Raw genomic sequence first — 21,069 nt, 5'->3', positions numbered from 1 at the left:
AACCCAAAAACCACCTGGAGATCCCAAAAGTGCCACTAAAAGGCACAAAAGGAGGCTGTATATGCAGTACCCCTTTAACAAATGTCTGAACTTCAGGGACTGAAGCTAGTTCTTTTTTGGAAGAAAATTGACAGAGCCGAAATTTGAACCTTAATGGACCCCAATTTCAGGCCCATAGATACTCCTGTTTGCAGGAAATGCAGGAATCGACCCAGTTGAATTTCCTCCGTCGAGCCTTACTGGCCTCGCACCACGCAACATATTTTCGCCAAATGCGGTGATAATGTTTTGCGGTTACATCCTTCCTGGCTTTGATCAGGATAGGGATGACTTCATCCGGAATGCCTTTTTCCTTCAGGATCCGGCGTTCAACCGCCATGCCGTCAACGCAGCCGCGGTAAGTCTTGGAACAGACAAGGTCCTTGCTGGAGCAGGTCCCTTCTTAGAGGTAGAGGCTACGGATCCTCCGTGAGCATCTCTTGAAGTTCCGGTTACCAATTCCTTCTTGGCCAATCCGGAGCCACTAATATAGTGCTTACTCCTCTCCATCTTATCAATCTCAGTACCTTGGGTATGAGAGGCAGAGGAGGGAACCCATACACTGATTGGTACACCCACGGTGTTACCAGAGCATCTACAGCTATTGCCTGAGGGTCCCTTGACGTGGCGCAATACCTGTCGAGTTTTTCCCAACGGTTTTTAATCATGTGGAAGACTTCTGGGTGAAGTCCTTACTCTCCCGGGTGGAGGTCGTGCTGAGGAAAACTGCTTCCCAGTTGTCCACTCCCGGAATGAAAACTGCTGACAGTGCTATCACATGGTTTTTCGCCCCGCGAAGAATCCTTGCAGCTTCTGCCATTGCCCTCCTGCTTCTTGTGGCACCCTGTCTGTTTACGTGGGTGACTGCCGTAATGTTGTCCGACTGGATCAACACCGGCTGACCTTGAAGCAGAGGTCTTGCTAAGCTTAGAGCATTGTAAATGGCCCTTAGCTTCAGGACATTTATGTGAAGTGATGTCTCCAGGCTTGACCATAAGCCCTGGATATTCCTTCCCTGTGTGACTGCTCCCCAGCCTCGCAGGCTGGCATCCGTGGCCACCAGGACCCAGTCCCGCATGCCGAATCTGCGGCCCTCTAGAAGATGAGCACTCTGCAACCACCACAGGAGGGATACCCTTGTCCCTGGTGACAGGGTTATCCGCTGAAGCATCTGAAGATGCGACCCGGACCATTTGTCCAGTAGGTTCCACTGGAAAGTCTTGCGTGGAATCTGCCGAATGGGATTGCTTCGTAGGAAGCCACCATTTTTACCCAGAACCCTTGTGCATTGATGCACTGAGACTTGGTTCGGTTTTAGGAGGTTCCTGACTAGCTCGGATAACTCCCTGGCTTTCTCCTCCGGGAGAAACACCTTCTTTCTGGACTGTGTCCAGGATCATCCCTAGGAACAGAAGACAAGTCGTCGGAACCAGCTGCGATTTTGGAATATTGAGAATCCAATCGTGCTGCCGCAACACTACCTGAGGTAGTGCTACACCGATCTCCAACTGTTCCCTGGATCTCACCCCTATCAGGGAATCGTCCAAGTAAAGGATAACTAAAATTCCCTTCCTTCGAAGGAATATCATCATTACGGTCATTACTTCAGTAAAGACCCGGGGTGCCGTGGACCATCCCTACGGCAGCGTCTGAACTGATAGTGACAGTTCTGTACCATAACCTGAGATACCCTTGGTGAGAAGGGTAAATTTTGACATGAAGGTAAGCATCCTTGATGTCCCGAGACATCATGTAGTCCCCTTCTTCCAGGTTTGCAATCACTGCTCTGAGTGACTCAATTTTGAATTTGAACCTCTGTATGTAAGTGTTCAAAGATTTTAGATTTTAAAATCGGTCTCACCGAGCCGTCTGGCTTCGGTACCACAATAGTGTGGAATAATACCCCGTTCCCTGTTGCAGGAGGGGTACCTTAATTATCACCTGCTGGGAATACAGCTTGTGAATGGCTTCCAAAACTGCCTCCCTGTCAGCGGGAGACGTCGGTAAAACAGACTTTTGGAAACGGCGAGGGGAATACGTCTCGAATTCCAATTTGTACCCCTGAAATATTACCTGAAGGATCCAGGGGTCTACTTGCGAGTGAGCCCACTGCGCACTGAAATTCATTGAGAACGGGCCCCCACCGTACCTGAACTTGTAAAGCCCTAGCGTCATACTGAGAGCTTGGCAGAGGCGGAAAAGGGTTTCTGTTCCTGGGAACTGGCTGATCTCTGCAGCCATTTTCCTCTCCCTCTGTCACGAGCAGAAAAGAGGAACCCTTTTGTCCGCTTGCCAACCAGGACTGCGCCTGATAATACGGCGTCTTATTTTGAGAGGCGACCTGGGGTACATCCCCTTTTTTTTTTTTTTTTTTTTTTTTTTTTAAGGCAATACTTCCAAATGCCGTTTGGAATCCGCATCACCTGACCACTTTACTGGTATAATTGGACAACGCACTTATACTTGATGCCAGTCGGCAAATATTCCGCTGTGCATCATGCATATATAGAAATGCATCTTTTAATTGCTCTATAGGCAATAATATACTGTCCTTATCTAGGATATCAAATTTCCAGTCAGGGAATCCGACCACGCCAACCCAGCACTGCACATCCAGGCTGAGGCGATTGCTGGTCGCAGTATAACACCAGTATGTGTGTAAATACATTTTAGGATACCCTCCTGCTTTCTATCAGCAGGATCCCTAAGGGCGGCCATCTCCAGAGAGGGTAGAGCCCTTGTTCTTACAAGCGTGTGAGCGCCTTATCCCCCCTAGGGGGTGTTTCCCAACGCACCCTAACCTCTGGCGGGAAAAGGTATACTGCCAATAACTTTTTAGAAATTATCAATTGTTATCGGGGGGAAACCCACGCATCATCACACACCTCATTTTATTTCTCAGATTCAGGAAAACTACAGGAAGTTTTTCCTCACCAAACATAATACCCCTTTTTTTGGTGGTATTTATATTATCAGAAGAGTGTAAACTTTTTCCATTGCCTCAATCATGCAATGTGTGGCCCTATTGGAAATCACGGTTGTCTCTTCACCGTCGACACAGGAGTCAGTATCCGTGTCGGCGTCTGTATCTGAGGTAACGGGCGCTTTAGAGCCCCTGTATGAGACGTCTGGACATGCACAAGCTGAGTAGCCGGCTGTCTCATGTCAACCACTGTCTTTTATACAAAGCTGACACTGTCACGCAATTTCAACAGTACATCCACTCAGGTGTCGACCCCCCAGGGGGTGACAACACTATTACAGACACTCTACTCAGTCTCCTCATCATTTTTCTCCTCATACATGTCGACACAAACGTACCGACACACAGCACACACACAGGGAATGCTCTGATAGAGGACAGGACCCCACTAGCCCTTTGGGGAGACAGAGGGAGAATTTGCCAGCACACACCAGAGCGCTATATATATACAGGGATAACCTTATATAAGTGTTTTCCCTTTATAGCTGCTGTATTGTTTATACTGCGCCTAATTTGTGCCCCCCTCTCTTTTTTAACCCCTTTCTGTAGTGTAGTGACTGCAGGGGAGAGCCAGGGAGCTTCCCTCCAACTGAGCTGTGAGGGAAAATGGCGCCAGTGTGCTGAGGAGATAGGCTCCGCCCCTTTCTCGGCGTCCTTATCATCCGTTTTCTTGAATGTTTTGGCAGGGGTTAAATGCATCCATATAGCCCAGGAGTTATATGTGATGCATTTATTTTAGCCATAAAAGGTTTTCTATCGATTTATTGCGTCTCAGGGCGCTGCCCCCCCAGCGCCCTGCACCCTCAGTGACCGGAGTGTGAAGTGTGCTGAGAGCAATGGCGCACAGCTGCGGTGCTGTGCGCCTACCTTTATCTGAAGACAGGAAAGTCTTCTGCCGCCGATTTTTCCGGACCTCTTCGCTCTTCTGGCTCTGTAAGGGGGCCGGCGGCGCGGCTCCGGTGACCCATCCAGGCTGAACCTGTGATCGTCCCTCTGGAGCTAATGTCCAGTAGCCTAAGAAGCCCAATCCACTCTGCACGCAGGTGAGTTCGCTTCTTCTCCCCTTAGTCCCTCGATGCAGTGAGCCTGTTGCCAGCAGGTCTCACTGAAAATAATAAACCTAAACTAAAACTTTCACAAAGAGCTCAGGAGAGCCCCTAGTGTGCACCCTTCTCGTCGGGCACAGAAAATCTAACTGAGGCTTGGAGGAGGGTCATAGGGGGAGGAGCCAGTGCACACCAGGTGATCCTAAAGCTTTCTTTAGATGTGCCCTGTCTCCTGCGGAGCCGCTATCCCCCCCCATGGTCCTTACGGAGTTCCCAGCATCCACTAGGACGTCAGAGAAAAGAGAAATGGTAACACTAGCGAGCATGCATCATAAATTGGGAACACCTGAGCGGCCAGCACTATCTGCCATTGTGGTGGGTGTAGTATGGGCTCCCGGCGACCAGCATACCGGCGCCGGGAGCCCGACCGCCAACTTACCAACAGTGTGGTGAGCGCAAATGAGCCCCTTGCGGGCTCACTGCGCTCGCCACGCTGCGGGCACGGTGGCGCGGTCGTGGACCCCCACGAGGGAGAATAAGTGTCGGGATTCCGGCGCTGGTATACTGAAGACCACCCATTGTGGTCACCTCTCCTTATAAAACAGACATCATGCAGTCTAACAGCATCCGTGAGCTGCAGATCATGGCTGCTCCACTTAGGCAAGTCAATTTATACCCAGAATCATGATCCACTGGCCCAACTTGAGGGGTAGCTGGAGACTACAACCACATATTCACAGGAATAATATGATTTTACTTACCGGTAAATCTATTTCTCGTAGTCCGTAGAGGATGCTGGGACTCCGTAAGGACCATGGGGAATAGACGGGCTTCCACAGGAGATAGGGCACTTTAAGAAAGCTTTGGATTCTGGGTGTGCACTGGCTCCTCCCTCTATGCCCCTCCTCCAGACCTCAGTTAGGGAAACTGTGCCCAGAGGAGATGGACAGCACTAGGAAGGATTTTTGTAAATCTAAGGTAGAGATTCATACCAATCACACCGTATAACTTAAGATAAACTTACCCAGTTAACAGTATGAACAACATCACCGAAAACTATAATATAACCCTTATGTAAGCAATAACTATATACAAGTCATGCAGAAGAAGTCCGCACTTGGGACAGGCGTCCAGCATCCTCTACGTACTACGAGAAATAGATTTACCGGTAAGTAAAATCTCATTTTCTCTAACGTCCTTGAGAATGCTGGGACTCCGTAAAGGACCATGGGGATTATAACAAAGCTCCCAAACGGGCGGGAGAGTGCGGATGACTCTGCAGCACCGATTGAGCAAACAGGAGGTCCTCCGCAGCCAGGGTATCAAACTTATAGAACTTTGCAAAGGTGTTTGTCCCCGACCAAGTAGCTGCTCGGCACAACTGTAATGCCGAGACCCCTCGGGCAGCCGCCCCAGAGGAGCCCACTTTCCTAGTGGAGTGGGCCTTAACAGATTTCGGTAACGGCAAGCCTGCCGTAGAATGCGCCTGCTGAATCGTGTTACAGATCCAGCGAGCAATAGTCTGCTTTGAAGCAGGGGCGCCAACCTTGTTGGCCGCATACAGAACAAACAAAGCTTCAGTCTTCCTGATCCAAGCCGTTCTGGTCACATAAATCTTCAAAGCCCTGACTACATCCAGGGACTCTGAATCCTCCAAGTCCCTTGTAGCCACAGGCACGACAATAGGTTGGTTCACATGAAAAGATGAGACCACTTTTGGCAAAAAGTGATGACGAGTCCTCAACTCTGCCCTATCCACGTGAAAAAACAAGTATGGGCTTTTATGCGATAAAGCCGCCAATTCTGAAACACGTCTCGCCGAAGCTAACGCCAACAACATGACCACTTTCCGCGTGAGGTATTTCAACTCCACAGTTTTAAGTGGTTCAAACCAAGGTGACTTGAGGAAACGTAAGACCACGTTAAGATCCCAAGGCGCCACCTGAGGCACAAAGGGAGGCTGAATATGCAGCACCCCCTTCACAAAAGTCTGTACCTGAGGAAGAGAGGTTAATTCTCTTTGAAAGAAAATGGATAAGGCCGAAATCTGGACCTTTATTGACCCTAATTTTAGGCCCAAGGACACTCCTGTTTGAAGGAAGTGAAGTAGACGGCCCAAATGGAACTCCTCTGTAGGAGCAGCTCTGGCCTCACACCAAGAAACATATTTCCGCCATATACGGTGATAATGTTTCAAAGTCACGTCTTTCCTAGCCTTGATCAGGGTAGGAATGACTTCCTCCGGAATTCCTTTTTCCGCTAGGATCCGGCGTTCAACCGCCATGTCGTCAAACGCAGCCGCGGTAAGTCTTGGAACAGACAGGGCCCCTGCTGTAGCAGGTCCTGTCTTAGAGGAAGAGGCCACGGATCTTCTGTGAGCAACTCTTGCAGTTCCGGATAACAAGTCCTCCGTGGCCAATCTGGAACAATGAGGATTGTTCTGACCCTGCTTATTCTTACAATTCTCAACACCTTGGGTATGAGAGGAAGAGGAGGAAACACATAGACCGATCTGAACACCCAAGGTGTCACCAGAGCGTCTACCGCTACCACCTGAGGGTCCCTTGACCTGGCGCAATACCGCTTTAGCTTTTTGTTGAGACGGGACGCCATCATGTCTATTTGAGGCAGGCCCCACCGATCCGCGATCTGTGCAAAGACTTCTTGATGAAGTCCCCACTCCCCGGGATGCAGGTCGTGCCTGCTGAGGAAGTCCGCCTTCCAGTTGTCCACCCCCGGGATGAACACCGCTGACAGCGCGCTTACATGGCCTTCCGCCCAGCGTAGAAACCTGATCGCCTCTGCCATGGCCACTCTGCTCCTTGTTCCGCCTTGGCGGTTTATATGAGCCACTGCAGTGACATTGTCTGACTGAATCAGAACCGGTCTTCTCCGAAGTAAGTTCTCCGCTTGACGCAGGGCGTTTTATATGGCCCTCAACTCCAGGACGTTGATGTGGAGACAAGTCTCCAGGCTTGACCAGAGACCTTGGAAATTTCTTCCCAGTGCCACTGCTCCCCAGCCTCTGAGGCTTGCGTCCGTGGTCACCAGGACCCAGTCCTGAATGCCGAACCTACGACCCTCTAGAAGGTGAGCACTGTTCAGCCACCACAGAAGAGATACCCTGGTCCTGGGAGACAGGGTGATCCTTTGATGCATTTGTAAATGGGACCCGGACCACTTGTCCAAGAGGTCCCATTGAAAAGTCCTTGCATGGAATCTGCCGAAAGGGGTGGCCTCGTATGAAGCCACCATCTTCCCCAGGACCCGCGTGCACTGATACACTGAAACCTTCTTTGGTTTCAATAGGTTCCTGACCATGGTCATGAGTTCCTGAACCTTTTAGATCGGAAGAAAAACCTTTTTCTGGTCTGTGTCTAGGATCAGGCCAAGAAAGGTCAGACACGTTGTAGGAACTAGCTGGGACTTCGGTCTCGCCTTTATTAGGAGATCGTCCAAGTATGGGATAATTGTGACCCCCTGCCTGTGCAGGAACACCATCATTTCCGCCATTACCTTGGTGAAAACCCCCTCGGGGCCGTGGAAAGCCCAAACGGTAACGGCTGAAATTGGTAGTGACAGTCCTGCACTGCAAATCTCAGGAACGCCTGATGGGGGGGGGGGGGGGGGGGGGGGGGGGGGATATTGGAACATGAAGGTATGCATCCTTTATGTCCAGGGACACCATCCAATCCCCCCCCCCCCCCCACCAGGCTGGCGATGACCGCCCGGAGTGATTCCATTTTGAACTTGAACCTTTTCAAGTACAAGTTCAGAGATTTCAGGTTTAAAAGTGGCCTGACCGAACCGTCCGGTTTCGGGTCCACAAACCGGGTTTAATAATATCCCTCTCCCTGCTGGAGATGAGGAACTGTGACAATCACCTGTTGAACATACAATTTTTGGATTGCTGTCAACACTGACTCCCTCTCTGACGGGGAAGTCGGCAGAGCCGATTTGAAAAACCGGCGAGGAGGCAAGTCTTCGAATTCTAGCCTGTATCCCTGAGCAACAATCTCTACTGCCCAGGGATCCAGCTGCGATTGAACCCAGACGTGGCTGAAAAACCGAAGACGAGCCCCCACCAGATCTGCCTCCCCCCGGGAAAGCCCCAGCGTCATGCGGTGGACTTTGCAGACGCAGGGGAGGACTTCTTGGGAACTAGCTGTGTGCAGCTTTTTTCCACTACCTTTTCCTCTGGTAACAAAGGACGATCCCTGCAACTTCTTGTTTTTATTGGAACGAAAGGACTGCATTTGATAATGAGGTGCCTTCTTTGTATGCTGCGGGGGGGACATAAGGTAAGAAATTCGACTTACCAGCCGTAGAGACAAGGTCCGAGAGGACATCTCCAAACTCCTCCTCCCCCTTGTACGGCAAGGACTCCATGTGCCGCTTAGGATCGGCATCTTCCGTCCACTGCCTGGTCCACAGGAGTCGCCTAGCAGAAACAGACATAGGATTTATTCTGGAGCTTAATAAACAAATGTCTCTCTGAGCATCTCATATATACAAGGCAGCATCTCTGATATGCTCTATGGCACAGGTTCTCAAACTCTGTCCTCAGGACCCCACACAGTGCATGTTTTGCAGGTCTCCTCACAGAATCACAAGTGAAATAATTTGCTCCACCTGTGGACCTTTTAAAATGTTTCAGTGAGTAATGAATACACCTGTGCACCTGCTGGGTTACCTGCAAAACATGCACTGTGTGGGGTCCTGAGGACCGAGTTTGAGAACCACTGCTCTATGGTCATTTGAATGGCATCCCTATCTAAGGTGTCAATCTCCGCAGATAAGGAATCTGCCCATGCCACAACCGCACTACAAATCCAGGCCGACGCCATAGCCAGTCTAGCAATAGTACCGGAGTGCAAATGTGCTTCAAGGTAATTTCCTGCCTGCGATCAGCCGGTTCCTTGAGGGAAGCCGTATCCTGAGAAGGCAGTGCCACCTTTTTGGACAAGCGTGTCAGCGCCTTGTCCACTTTTGGTGAAGATTCCCAGCGTATCCTATCAGTTTGTGGAAAAGGATACGCCATAAGAATCCTTTTGGGAAGTTGTGGTCTCTTATTTGGAGAGTCCCAAGCCTTTTCGCACAATTCACTTAATTCAAATGATGATGGAAAAGTGACTTCAGGCCTTTTCTCTTTATACATGTGTACCCTCGTGTCAGGGACAGGGGGTTCCTCAGTAATATGCAAAACCTATTTAATGGCCATAATCATGTACCGAATACCTTTTGCCACCTTCGGCTGTAATTTTGCATCTTCATAGTCGACACTAGAGTCAGAATCTGTGTCGGTATCTGTGTCATCAATCTGGGATATGGTGCGCTACTGAGACCCCGACGGGCCTGGCGCCACAGGGACAAGCATGGACTGGGTACCTGACTGATCCCTAGCTTCTGCCTTGTTTAACCTTTTATGCAATAGATTGACATTTGCATTCAAGACATTCAGCATATCCACCCATTCCGGTGTCGGCGTTGCAGACGGCGACCTGACATTCAAACACTCCCCCTCCACAGTAAGCGAGCCTTCCTCGTCAAACATGTCGACACGCGTACCGACACACTTCACACACACAGGGAACCCCTTTTCTGAAGACAGTATCCCTGTCAAGGCCCTTTGGAGAGACAGAGTATGCCAGCACACACCCCAGCGCAATAACCCTGGAGACCAACACAAAATGTTTTTCCCCAGCAGCGCTGTGTAATATGTAAATCGCCAATGATGTGCCCCCCCCCCCCTCTCTTTTAAGCACCCTCTCACCATGTGTAAGCAGGGGAGAGTCCGGGGAGCTTCCTCGCAGCGGTGCTGTGGAGAGAAAATGGCACTGGTGAGTGCTGAGGGAGAAGCACTGCCCCCTCGGCGCGGGCTTCTGTCCCGCTCAAACTTCGTAAAATATGGCGGGGGCTCTTTTATATACATGCAAGAGCCCACCTGTACATGTATATAGTCTTTTTGCCATGCAGAGGTTTATATTGCTGACCAGGGCGCCCAGTAAGAACCAGCATTCACCCCCTCTGGAGCTAATGGTGTCCAGTATCTTTGACAAGAAGGTCTGCTCCTCTCTCCTCAGTCCCTCGATGCAGGGAGCCTGTTGCCAGCAGTGCTCCCTGTGAAAAAGTAGTAAAAAGTAGAAAGAAAAATCCAAACAAAAATGCTTTCAGGCAGAGAACTCTGGAGAGCTCTCTGCAGTGCACACATCTTGCTCTGGGCACAGTGTAAAACTGAGGTCTGGAGGAGGGGCATAGAGGGAGGAGCCAGTGCACACCCAGAATCCAAAGCTTTCTTAAAGTGCCATATCTCCTGCGGAGCCCGTCTATTCCCCATGGTCCTTACGGAGTCCCAGCATCCTCAAGGACGTTACAAAAAAATAAGAATTTACTTACCGATAATTCTATTTCTCGTAGTCCGTAGTGGATGCTGGGGACTCCGTCAGGACCATAGGGAATAGCGGCTCCGCAGGAGACAGGGCACAAAAGTAAAAGCTTTAGGATCAGGTGGTGTGCACTGGCTCCTCCTCCTATGACCCTCCTCCAAGCCTCAGTTAGGATACTGTGCCCGGACGAGCGTACACAATAAGGAAGGATTTTGAATCCCGGGTAAGACTCATACCAGCCACACCAATCACACTGTACAACCTGTGATCTGAACCCAGTTAACAGCATGATAACAGCGGAGCCTCTGAAAAGATGGCTCACAACAATAATAACCCGATTTTTGTAACAATAACTATGTACAAGTATTGCAGACAATCCGCACTTGGGATGGGCGCCCAGCATCCACTACGGACTACGAGAAAATAGGATTTTGGTACTTACCAGGTAAATCCTTTTCTTTGAATCCATAGGGGGCACTGGAGTACTCTTGGGATATGGACGGGCTTCCGTAGGAACAGCACTGAATATTTAAATTTAGAACACTCCACCCCTCCATATCCCCGAGTACCTCTCAGTGTTTTTTACTGAGCCGAACAGGAACTATAGAGAGGTTGACAATGGAGTATTACATATAACATAACTGACAATAACGAAGTTAACACATAACGTTACTGACAACTAAACAGTTGACACCCTAACCAGCACTTGTAATTTGAACCAGTCGGTGAAAGTGTGTTACCATAAGATCCTCAAAACTAACCACAACTAGGTAAAACTGCTCTGGGTGGGCGTCCAGTGCCCCCTATGGATTCAAAGAAAAGGATTTACCTGGTAAGTACCAAAATCCTATTTTCTTTATCATCCACTAGGGGTCACTGGAGTACTCTTGGGACGTACCAAAGCTTCCCCCGTGGGCGGGAGAGCTGTTTGGCACCTGTAACACTAGACGGCCAAAGCTAGATGCTGATGCCGCAAACGTATCAAACTTGTAAAAGCGCACAAATGTGTGCACTGAAGACCATGTAGCCGCACGGCAAAGCTGCGTCGTAGAAGCCCCACGACCAGCTGCCCATGAAGTTCCCACAGAACGTGTGGAATGAGCGGTTACTGACGTAGGCGGTTGTAACCTAGCATGAAGGTAAGCCTGACGTATGGTCAGTTTTATCCATCTGGATAAGGTTTGTTTAGACGCTGGCCAACCTATCTTGGCAGCATCATAGAGAACAAACAACGTATCCGTCTTACGAACTGAAGACGTGCGGGATACATAAACGCGTAATGCGCGTACCACATCCAGAGTTCCAGAATGTGCTGTCAACACAGGAACTACTATTGGTTGATTGATGTGAAAAGATGACACTACCTTTGGTAAGAAAGCGGGATTCGTCCGAAGTTCCGCTCTGTCATCATGAAACACCAAATACGGTGACTTGCATGACAAGGCACCCAAATCCGAAACACGCCTTGCCGAAGCTAAGGCTAGAAGAAAAATTGTTTTCCAAGTGAGAAACTTTATATCCACTTGCTGTAAGGGTTCAAAATATGAAGACTGTAAGAACTCCAAAACCAGATTCAAGTCCCATGGCGCTGTAGGTGGACTGAATGGAGGCTGTACTCTGAGGACACCTTGGAGAAAAGTGCGTATAGGCGGTAATAGAGCCAATCGTCTTTGAAAGTAAATTGACAAAGCAGATACCTGCACCTTTAGTGTAGATAAACGCAATCCTCCATCTAACCCTGTTTGTAGAAACAACAAAAGGCGGCATAACCTGAAAGATGATGTCGGAACTTTCCGAGCTTCACACCAACCTATATAGGCGCGCCATATTCTGTAATAATGAGCTGCCGTAACCGGTTTCCTAGCTCGTAACATGGTTGGTATAACTGAATCTGGAATGCCCTCTTTTCTTAAGAGGGCGGTCTCAACAGCCACCCCGTCAAACGCAGCCACGCTAAATCGGGGTAAAGGAACGGACCCTGTTGTAACAGGTCTGGACGTAGCGGGAGCGGCCAAGGATCGTCTGCGAGTAATCCTCGGAGATCCGAGTACCAAGCTCTCCGAGGCCAATGAGGCGCCACTAGTATGACTGTGACCGACTCTCTTTTGATTCGTTTTAGCACCAGAGGGAGCAACGGAAACGGTGGAAACAGATACACAAGACTGTACGGCCACTCGACCGTAAGAGCATCCACCGCCACTGCCTTTGGATCTCTTGTTCTGGACACATACTGGAATGTCTGGTGATTGTGTCGAGATGCCATCAGGTCCACCTGAGGATAACCCCATCGCTGAACCAACATGTGAAACACTTCTGGATTTAATGACCATTCGCCTGGATGAAAATCCCGACGACTGAGATAATCCGCTTCCCAGTTGTCCACTCCCGGAATGAACACGTCCGACAATATCACCTGGTGGCATTCCGCCCAATTGAGGATTCGAGCTACTTCCCGCATTGCCATGTGGCTTCTCGTTCCTCCTTGTTTGTTGATGTATGCTACCGCCGTCGCATTGTCCGACTGCACTTGGACAGGCTGAGAGCGAAGCATGTGCACTGCTTGTCGTAGCGCATTGTAAATTGCGCGGAGTTCTAGAACATTTATAGACAGCAATTTCTTGTGATCCGCCCAGAGACCCTGGAGCTGACAATTTTGAATTACCGCTCCCCAACTTCTGAGACTGGCGTCCGTAGTTAGAATTATCCAATTCCAACCTCCGAACCGTCTTCCTGCGGTTAAATTGTGTTCCTTGAGCCACCAGAGCAGAGATACTCTTGCTGTTGGCGACAACTTCACCCTGTGATGAATCTGCAGATGCGAGCCCGACCACTGGGCAAGCACATTCAGTTGAAATGGACGAGAGTGAAATCTTCCGAACTGAAGCGCCTCGAAAGCTGCCACCATTGTGCCTAAGAGGCGAATGCACAAGTGTACCGACACTGTTCGTGGCTTGAGCACTAATTGTACTAGATGGCGTAGCATTTGTACTTTCTGCTGTGGTAGGTAAATTCTTTGATTGACCGTATCGAGAATCATACCTAGGAACTGAAGACGTTGAGACGGAATTAGATGTGATTTCTTGAAGTTGACAATCCAACCGTGGTGAACCAGTACATTGTATGTTAGCAGCGCATGTTGGAGAAGTATCTGTTGAGACGGAGCTTTGATGAGCAGATCGTCTAAATACGGAACTATTGTCACTCCCAGGGATCTGAGGTGAGCTATCATCACAGACATCACTTTGGTGAATACCCGCGGCGCTGATGACAGGCCAAACGGTAGAGCCTGAAACTGGTAATGGTTCTGGCGTATTGCAAAGTGTAAGAATCTCTGATGAGGCTGCCAAATTGGAATGTGTAAGTACGCATCCTTGAGGTCTAGCGCAATCATAAATTCCTTTGCCTCTAAACCCGCAATCACCGAACGTAGAGACTCCATCTTGAATCTGTAGTAAGTTACGTACTGATTGAGCCCCTTTAAGTTCAATATTGGTCTGACTGAGCCATCTGGCTTCGGGACCACAAACAGACTTGAATAATAACCCTGACCCTGTTGGTGTACAGGGACCGGAATCAATACTGCCGAATCCAGTAGGGACTGAATGGCAATTTGCAAAACCGTCCTCTTGTCGTCCGACAGAGGCAATCCTGTCTTGAAAAACCGCAGAGGCGGAAAACAGTCAAACTCTATTTTGTAACCTTTTAACACTAAATTGTGGATCCAGCCATCCGCGGATGTGTGGAACCACGCCACATGGAACGTCTGAAGGCGTGCTTCCACAATTGGAGAACCGAGATGGGCTGGTAGCCCGTCATGCCACTGGCTTGTCGGTAACCTTAGCGTCTTGGCGAATTGTGTTGGTTTGATGGAAACCACGTCCGCGACCACGTCTAGCAGGCGTGGCTGATCCTCTGCCACGTCCTCGAAAGGGCTGAGGTCTAAAGGATCTGAACGAAGGTCCAGCGTACCTTCTTCTTGGAACCGGTGGAGGCAATGGTAAGAAAACAGACTTACCTCCCGTAGCCTCCGCAATCCATGCGTCCAATTCTGGACCAAACAACTTCTTTCCATCGTAAGGCAACGCCTCTATACTTCGTTTGACCTCTGCCTCCGCCTGATAAGTACGCAGGTAGAGTGCTCTTCGTGCCGTAACTAGCGACGATGAAATACGAGAAGTGAGCTGACAGACGTCAGTAGACGCTGTACAGAGATACTCTACAGCCTCAATCATTTGATTTACAAGAATTATCAGGTTTTCGTCATGTAAAGCAGATTTGAGTTCTGTAAGCCATATTATGAGCGCCTTAGTGACCCAAATGCCAACCAATCCAGGTCTTAGCATCACACCTGCTGCTACATACATGGATTTTAGCATAGTTTCTATCTTGCGATCTGAAGGATCTTTAAGCGTAGTAGCTGCTGGCACTGGTATGGTTAATTTCTTGGTAAGCTTGGACACTGACGATTCAACTATTGGTGGATTCTCCCATGTACACGTTACCGAGTCTGGAAACGGATAACTAGACTTAAATCTGCGAGGTATAGAAAACTGTTTATCTGGATTCTGTCGTGTTTCTACTAACATCTGATTTAGAGAATCCGACACAGGAAAACTTATTGGCGTCTTCCGTCGTTTAGTAAATACGACCTGATCATTTGTGAGAGGCTGCTCAGCTTCAGGAAACCTTAGAGACTGACGTACCGCTCTGATGAGATCATCAATGCCGGAACTGTTAACCTCCTCGCCATCTGACTCCACTTCGCCCTCCTCACCCTCATCGTGTTCCGTGAGGTCTGGCATGGAATCGCCTCACATACCTGCAATAGTAGTCTGTAATGAGGCTCCGACGGGGCTTCTCAGTAAGCGCCGTCCAGCCTGCAGGAAGTGTGTGTGTGTGGCTGTGAGGGAGCTCTTTCAGAGAGGCCCGACACGCCCCTGCTGCTATCAGCAGCTGCACTATCCCTGACCATGCCTTTTGGAAGGGGGAAAGGGATGTATAAAATAGAAAAAATAAAAATAAAATTCAAAGTAAGTGTGGACTCAGCCACATTTAGCTGTTACTACTTCGAGCACAGAAAAAAACACTGAGAGGTACTCGGGGATATGGAGGGGTGGAGTGTTCTAAATTTAAATATTCAGTGCTGTTCCTACTGAAGCCCGTCCATATCCCAAGAGTACTCCAGTGACCCCTAGTGGATGATAAAGAAATAGAATTATCGGTAAGTAAATTCTTATTTTCTCTGACGTCCTAAGTGGATGCTGGGGACTCCGTCAGGACCATGGGGATTATACCAAAGCTCCCAAACGGGCGGGAGAGTGCGGATGACTCTGCAGCACCGAATGAGAGAACTCCAGGTCCTCCTCAGCCAGGGTGTGCCCCTGACCAAGTAGCAGCGCGGCAAAGTTGTAAAGCCGAGACCCCTCGGGCAGCCGCCCAAGATGAGCCCACCTTCCTTGTGGAATGGGCATTTACATATTTTGGCTGTGGCAGGCCTGCCACAGAATGTGCAAGCTGAATTGTACTACACATCCAACTAGCAATCGTCTGCTTAGAAGCAAGAGCACCCAGTTTGTTGGGAGCATACAGGATAACAGCAAGTCAGTTTTCCTGACTCCAGCCGTCCTGGAAACCTATATTTTCAGGGCCCTGAGAACATCTAGCAGCTTGGAGTCCTCTAAGTCCCTAGTAGCCGCAGGTACCACAATAAGCTGGTTCAGGTGAAACGCTGACACCACCTTAGGGAGAAACTGGGGACGAGTCCGCAGCTCTGCCCTGTCCGAATGGACAATCAGATATGGGCTTTTGTGAGACAAAGCCGCCAATTCTGACACTCTCCTGGCCGAGGCCAGGGCCAACATCATGGTCACTTTCCATGTGAGATATTTCAAATCCACAGATTTGAGTGGTTTAAACCAATGTGATTTGAGGAATCCCAGAACTACGTTGAGATCCCACAGTGCCACTGGAGGCACAAAAGGGGGTTGTATATGCAGTACTCCCTTGACAAACTTCTGGACTTCAGGAACTGAAGCCAATTCTTTCTGGAAGAAAATCGACAGGGCCGAAATTTGAACCTTAATGGACCCCAATCTGAGGCCCCTAGACACTCCTGTTTGCAGGAAATGCAGGAATCGACAGTTGAAATTTCTTCGTGGGGCCTTCCTGGCCTCACACCACGCAACATATTTTCGCCACATGTGGTGATAATGTTGTGCGGTCACCTCCTTCCTGGCTTTGACCAGGGTAGGAATGACCTCTTCCGGAATGCCTTTTTCCCTTAGGATCCGGCGTTCAACCGCCATGCCGTCAAACGCAGCCGCGGTAAGTCTTGGAACAGACATGGTACTTGCTGAAGCAAGTCCCTTCTTAGCGGCAGAGGCCATGAGTCCTCTGTGAGCATCTCTTGAAGTTCCGGGTACCAAGTCCTTCTTGGCCAATCCGGAGCCACGAGTATAGTTCTTACTCCTCTACGTCTTATAATTCTTAGTACCTTGGGTATGAGAAGCAGAGGAGGGAACACATACACCGACTGGTACACCCACGGTGTTACCAGAACGTCCACAGCTATTGCCTGAGGGTCTCTTGACCTGGCGCAATACCTGTCCAGTTTTTTGTTCAGGCGGGACGCCATCATGTCCACCTTTGGTCTTTCCCAACGGTTCACAATCATGTGGAAGACTTCCCGATGAAGTCCCCACTCTCCCGGGTGGAGGTCGTGCCTGCTGAGGAAGTCTGCTTCCCAGTTGTCCACTCCCGGAATGAACACTGCTGACAGTGCTATCACATGATTTTCCGCCCAGCGAAGAATCCTTGCAGTTTCTGCCATTGCCCTCCTGCTTCTTGTGCCGCCCTGTCTGTTTACGTGGGCGACTGCCGTGATGTTGTCCCACTGGATCAATACCGGCTGACCTTGAAGCAGAGGTCTTGCTAAGCTTAGAGCATTGTAAATTGCCCTTAGCTCCAGTATATTTATGTGGAGAGAAGTCTCCAGACTTGATCACACTCCCTGGAAATTATTTCCCTGTGTGACTGCTCCCCAGCCTCTCAGGCTGGCATCCGTGGTCACCAGGACCCAGTCCTGAATGCCGAATCTGCGGCCCTTTAGTGGATGAGCACTCTGCATCCACCACAGAAGAGACACCCTTGTCCTTGGAGACAGGGTTATCCGCTGATGCATCTGAAGATGCGATCCGGACCATTTTTCCAGCAGATCCAACTGAAAAGTTCTTGCGTGAAATCTGCCGAATGGAATCGCTTCGTAAGAAGCCACCATTTTTCCCAGGACCCTTGTGCAATGATGCACTGACACTTTTCCTGGTTTTAGGAGGTTCCTGACTAGCTCGGATAACTCCCTGGCTTTCTCCTCCGGGAGAAACACCTTTTTCTGGACTGTGTCCAGAATCATCCCTAGGAACAGCAGACGTGTCGTCGGAAACAGCTGCGATTTTGGAATATTTAGAATCCACCCGTGCTGTCGTAGAACTACTTGAGATAGTGCTACTTCGACCTCCAACTGTTCTCTGGACCTTGCCCTTATCAGGAGATCGTCCAAGTAAGGGATAATTAAGACGCCTTTTCTTTGAAAAAGAATCATCATTTCGGCCATTACCTTGGTAAAGACCCGGGGTGCCGTGGACAATCCAAACGTCAGCGTCTGAAACTGATAGTGACAGTTCTGTACCACGAACCTGAGGTACCCTTGGTGAGAAGGGCAAATTGGGACATGTAGGTTAGCATCCTTGATGTCCAGGGACACCATATAGTCCCCTTCTTCCTGGTTCGCTATCACTGCTCTGAGTGACTCCATCTTGATTTGAACCTTTGTATGTAAGTGTTCAAATATTTCAGATTTAGAATAGGTCTCACCGAGCCGTCTGGCTTCAGTACCACAATATAGTGTGGAATAATACCCCTTTCCTTGTTGTAGGAGGGGTACTTTGATTATCACCTGCTGGGAATACAGCTTGTGAATTGTTTCCAATACTGCCTCCCTGTCGGAGGGAGACGTTGGTAAAGCAGACTTCAGGAACCTGCGAGGGGGAGACGTCTCGAATTTCCAATCTGTACCCCTGGGATACTACGTGTAGGATCCAGGGGTCCACTTGCGAGTGAGCCCACTGTGCGCTGAAACTCTTGAGACGACCCCCCACCGCACCTGAGTCCGCTTGTACGGCCCCAGCGTCATGCTGAGGACTTGGCAGAAGCGGTGGAGGGCTTCTGTTCCTGGGAATGGGCTGCCTGCTGCAGTCTTCTTCCCTTTCCTCTATCCCTGGGCAGATATGACTGGCCTTTTGCCCGCTTGCCCTTATGGGGACGAAAGGACTGAGGCTGAAAAGACGGTGTCTTTTTCTGCTGAGATGTGGCTTGGGGTAAAAAGGGTGGATTTTCCAGCTGTTGCCGTGGCCACCAGGTCCGATGGACCGACCCCAAATAACTCCTCCCCTTTATACGGCAATACTTCCATGTGCCGTTTGGAATCTGCATCACCTGACCACTGTCGTGTCCATAAACATCTTCTGGCAGATATGGACATCGCACTTACTCTTGATGCCAGAGTGCAAATAATAAGAATTTACTTACCGATAATTCTATTTCTCGGAGTCCGTAGTGGATGCTGGGGTTCCTGAAAGGACCATGGGGAATAGCGGCTCCGCAGGAGACAGGGCACAAAAAGTAAAGCTTTAGGATCAGGTGGTGTGCACTGGCTCCTCCCCCTATGACCCTCCTCCAAGCCAGTTAGGTACTGTGCCCGGACGAGCGTACACAATAAGGGAGGAATTTTGAATCCCGGGTAAGACTCATACCAGCCACACCAATCACACCGTACAACTTGTGATCTAAACCCAGTTAACAGTATGATAACAGCGGAGCCTCTGAAAAGATGGCTCACAACAATAATAACCCGATTTTTGTAACTATGTACAAGTATTGCAGATAATCCGCACTTGGGATGGGCGCCCAGCATCCACTACGGACTCCGAGAAATAGAATTATCGGTAAGTAAATTCTTATTTTCTCTATCGTCCCAGTGGATGCTGGGGTTCCTGAAAGGACCATGGGGATTATACCAAAGCTCCCAAACGGGCGGGAGAGTGCGGATGACTCTGCAGCACCGAATGAGAGAACTCCAGGTCCTCTTTTGCCAGGATATCAAATTTGTAGAATTTTACAAACGTGTTCTCCCCTGACCACGTAGCTGCTCGGCAGAGTTGTAATGCCGAGACCTCTCGGGCAGCCGCCCAAGATGAGCCCACCTTCCTTGTGGAATGGGCCTTAACCGATTTAGAATGTGGCAGGCCTGCCTCAGAATGTGCAAGTTGAATTGTGTTACAAATCCAACGAGCAATCGCCTGCTTAGAAGCAGGCGCACCCAACTTGTTGGGTGCATACAGTATAAACAGCGAGTCAGATTTTCTGACTCCAGCTGTCCTGGAACATATTTTCAGGGCCCTGACAACTCCTAGCAACTTGGAGTCCTCCAAGTCCCTAGTAGGTGCAAGGCACCACAATAAGCTGGTTCAGGTGAAACACTGACACCACCTTAGGGAGAGAACTGGGGACGAGTCCGCAGCTCTGCCCTGTCCGAATGGACAAACAGATATGGGCTTTTTTGAGAAAAAACCACCAATTTGACACTCGCCTGGTCCAGGCCAGGGCCAAGAGCATGGTCACTTTTTATGTGAGATGCTTCAAATCCACATATTTGACTGGTTTTAAACCAATGTGATTTGAGGAATCCCAGAACTACGTTGAGATCCCACAGTGCCACTGGAGGCACAAAAAAGGGGTTTGTATCTGCAATACTCCCTTGACAAACTTCTGGACTTCAGGAACTGAAGCCAATTCTTTCTGGAAGAAAATTTACAGGGCCGAATTTGAACCTTAATGGACCCCAATTTGAGGCCCATAGACACTCCTGTTTTCAGGAAATGCAGGAAACGACCGAGTTGAAATTTCTTTGTGGGGCCTTCCTGGCCTCACACCACGCAACATATTTTCGCCACACGTGGTGATAATGTTGTGCGGTCACCTCCTTTCTGGCTTTGACCAGGGTAGGAATGACCTCTTCCGGAATGCCTTTTTTCCCTTAGGATCCGGCTTTCCATCGCCATGCCGACAAACGCAGCTGCGGTAAGTCTTGGAACAGACATGGTACTTGCTGAAGCAAGTCCCTTCTTAGCGGCAGAGGCCATAAGACCTCTGTAAGCATCTCTTGAAGTTCCGGGTACCAAGTCCTTCTTGGCCAATCCGGAGCCATGAGTATAGTTCTTACTCCTCTACGTCTTATAATTCTCAGCACCTTAGGTATGAGAAGCAGAGGAGGGAACACATACACCGACTGGTACACCCACGGTGTTACCAGAACGTCCACATCTATTGCCTGAGGGTCTCTTGACCTGGCGCAATACCTGTCCCGTTTTTTGTTCAGACGGGACGCCATCATGTCCACCTTTGGTATTTCCCAACGGTTTACAATCATGTGGAAAAAACTTCTCAATGAAGTTTCCACTCTCCCGGGTGGAGGTCGTGCTGAGGAAGTCTGCTTCCCAGTTTCCATTCCCGGGATGAAAAACTGCTGACAGTGTTATCACATGATTTTCCGCCCAGCGAA

The 21,069-nt window shown here is 49.5% G+C and overlaps 1 protein-coding gene across 3 annotated transcripts in view; it reads right to left on the bottom strand.

The window, feature by feature from the left end:
* The window catches only part of LOC134935967 (zinc finger protein 84-like), a 94,521-nt gene that overhangs the window by 48,434 nt on the left and 25,018 nt on the right, over positions 1–21,069 (bottom strand). Inside the window, exon 2 of one of the 3 annotated variants that reach the window (XM_063930829.1) lies at positions 8,388–8,509. The exons of the other annotated variants lie outside the window; for them this stretch is intronic. The gene's annotated coding sequence lies outside the window, so the exon portion shown is untranslated. The remainder of the gene's footprint in view (positions 1–8,387; positions 8,510–21,069) is intronic. 3 annotated transcript variants of the gene reach the window in all.

The sequence above is a fragment of the Pseudophryne corroboree genome, chromosome 6 (assembly GCF_028390025.1).
Source record: "Pseudophryne corroboree isolate aPseCor3 chromosome 6, aPseCor3.hap2, whole genome shotgun sequence".
Lineage (NCBI taxonomy): Eukaryota > Metazoa > Chordata > Amphibia > Anura > Myobatrachidae > Pseudophryne > Pseudophryne corroboree.
The sequence above is the reverse complement of the archived record's forward strand: the minus strand, read 5'-3'. Positions and strand labels throughout refer to the sequence as shown.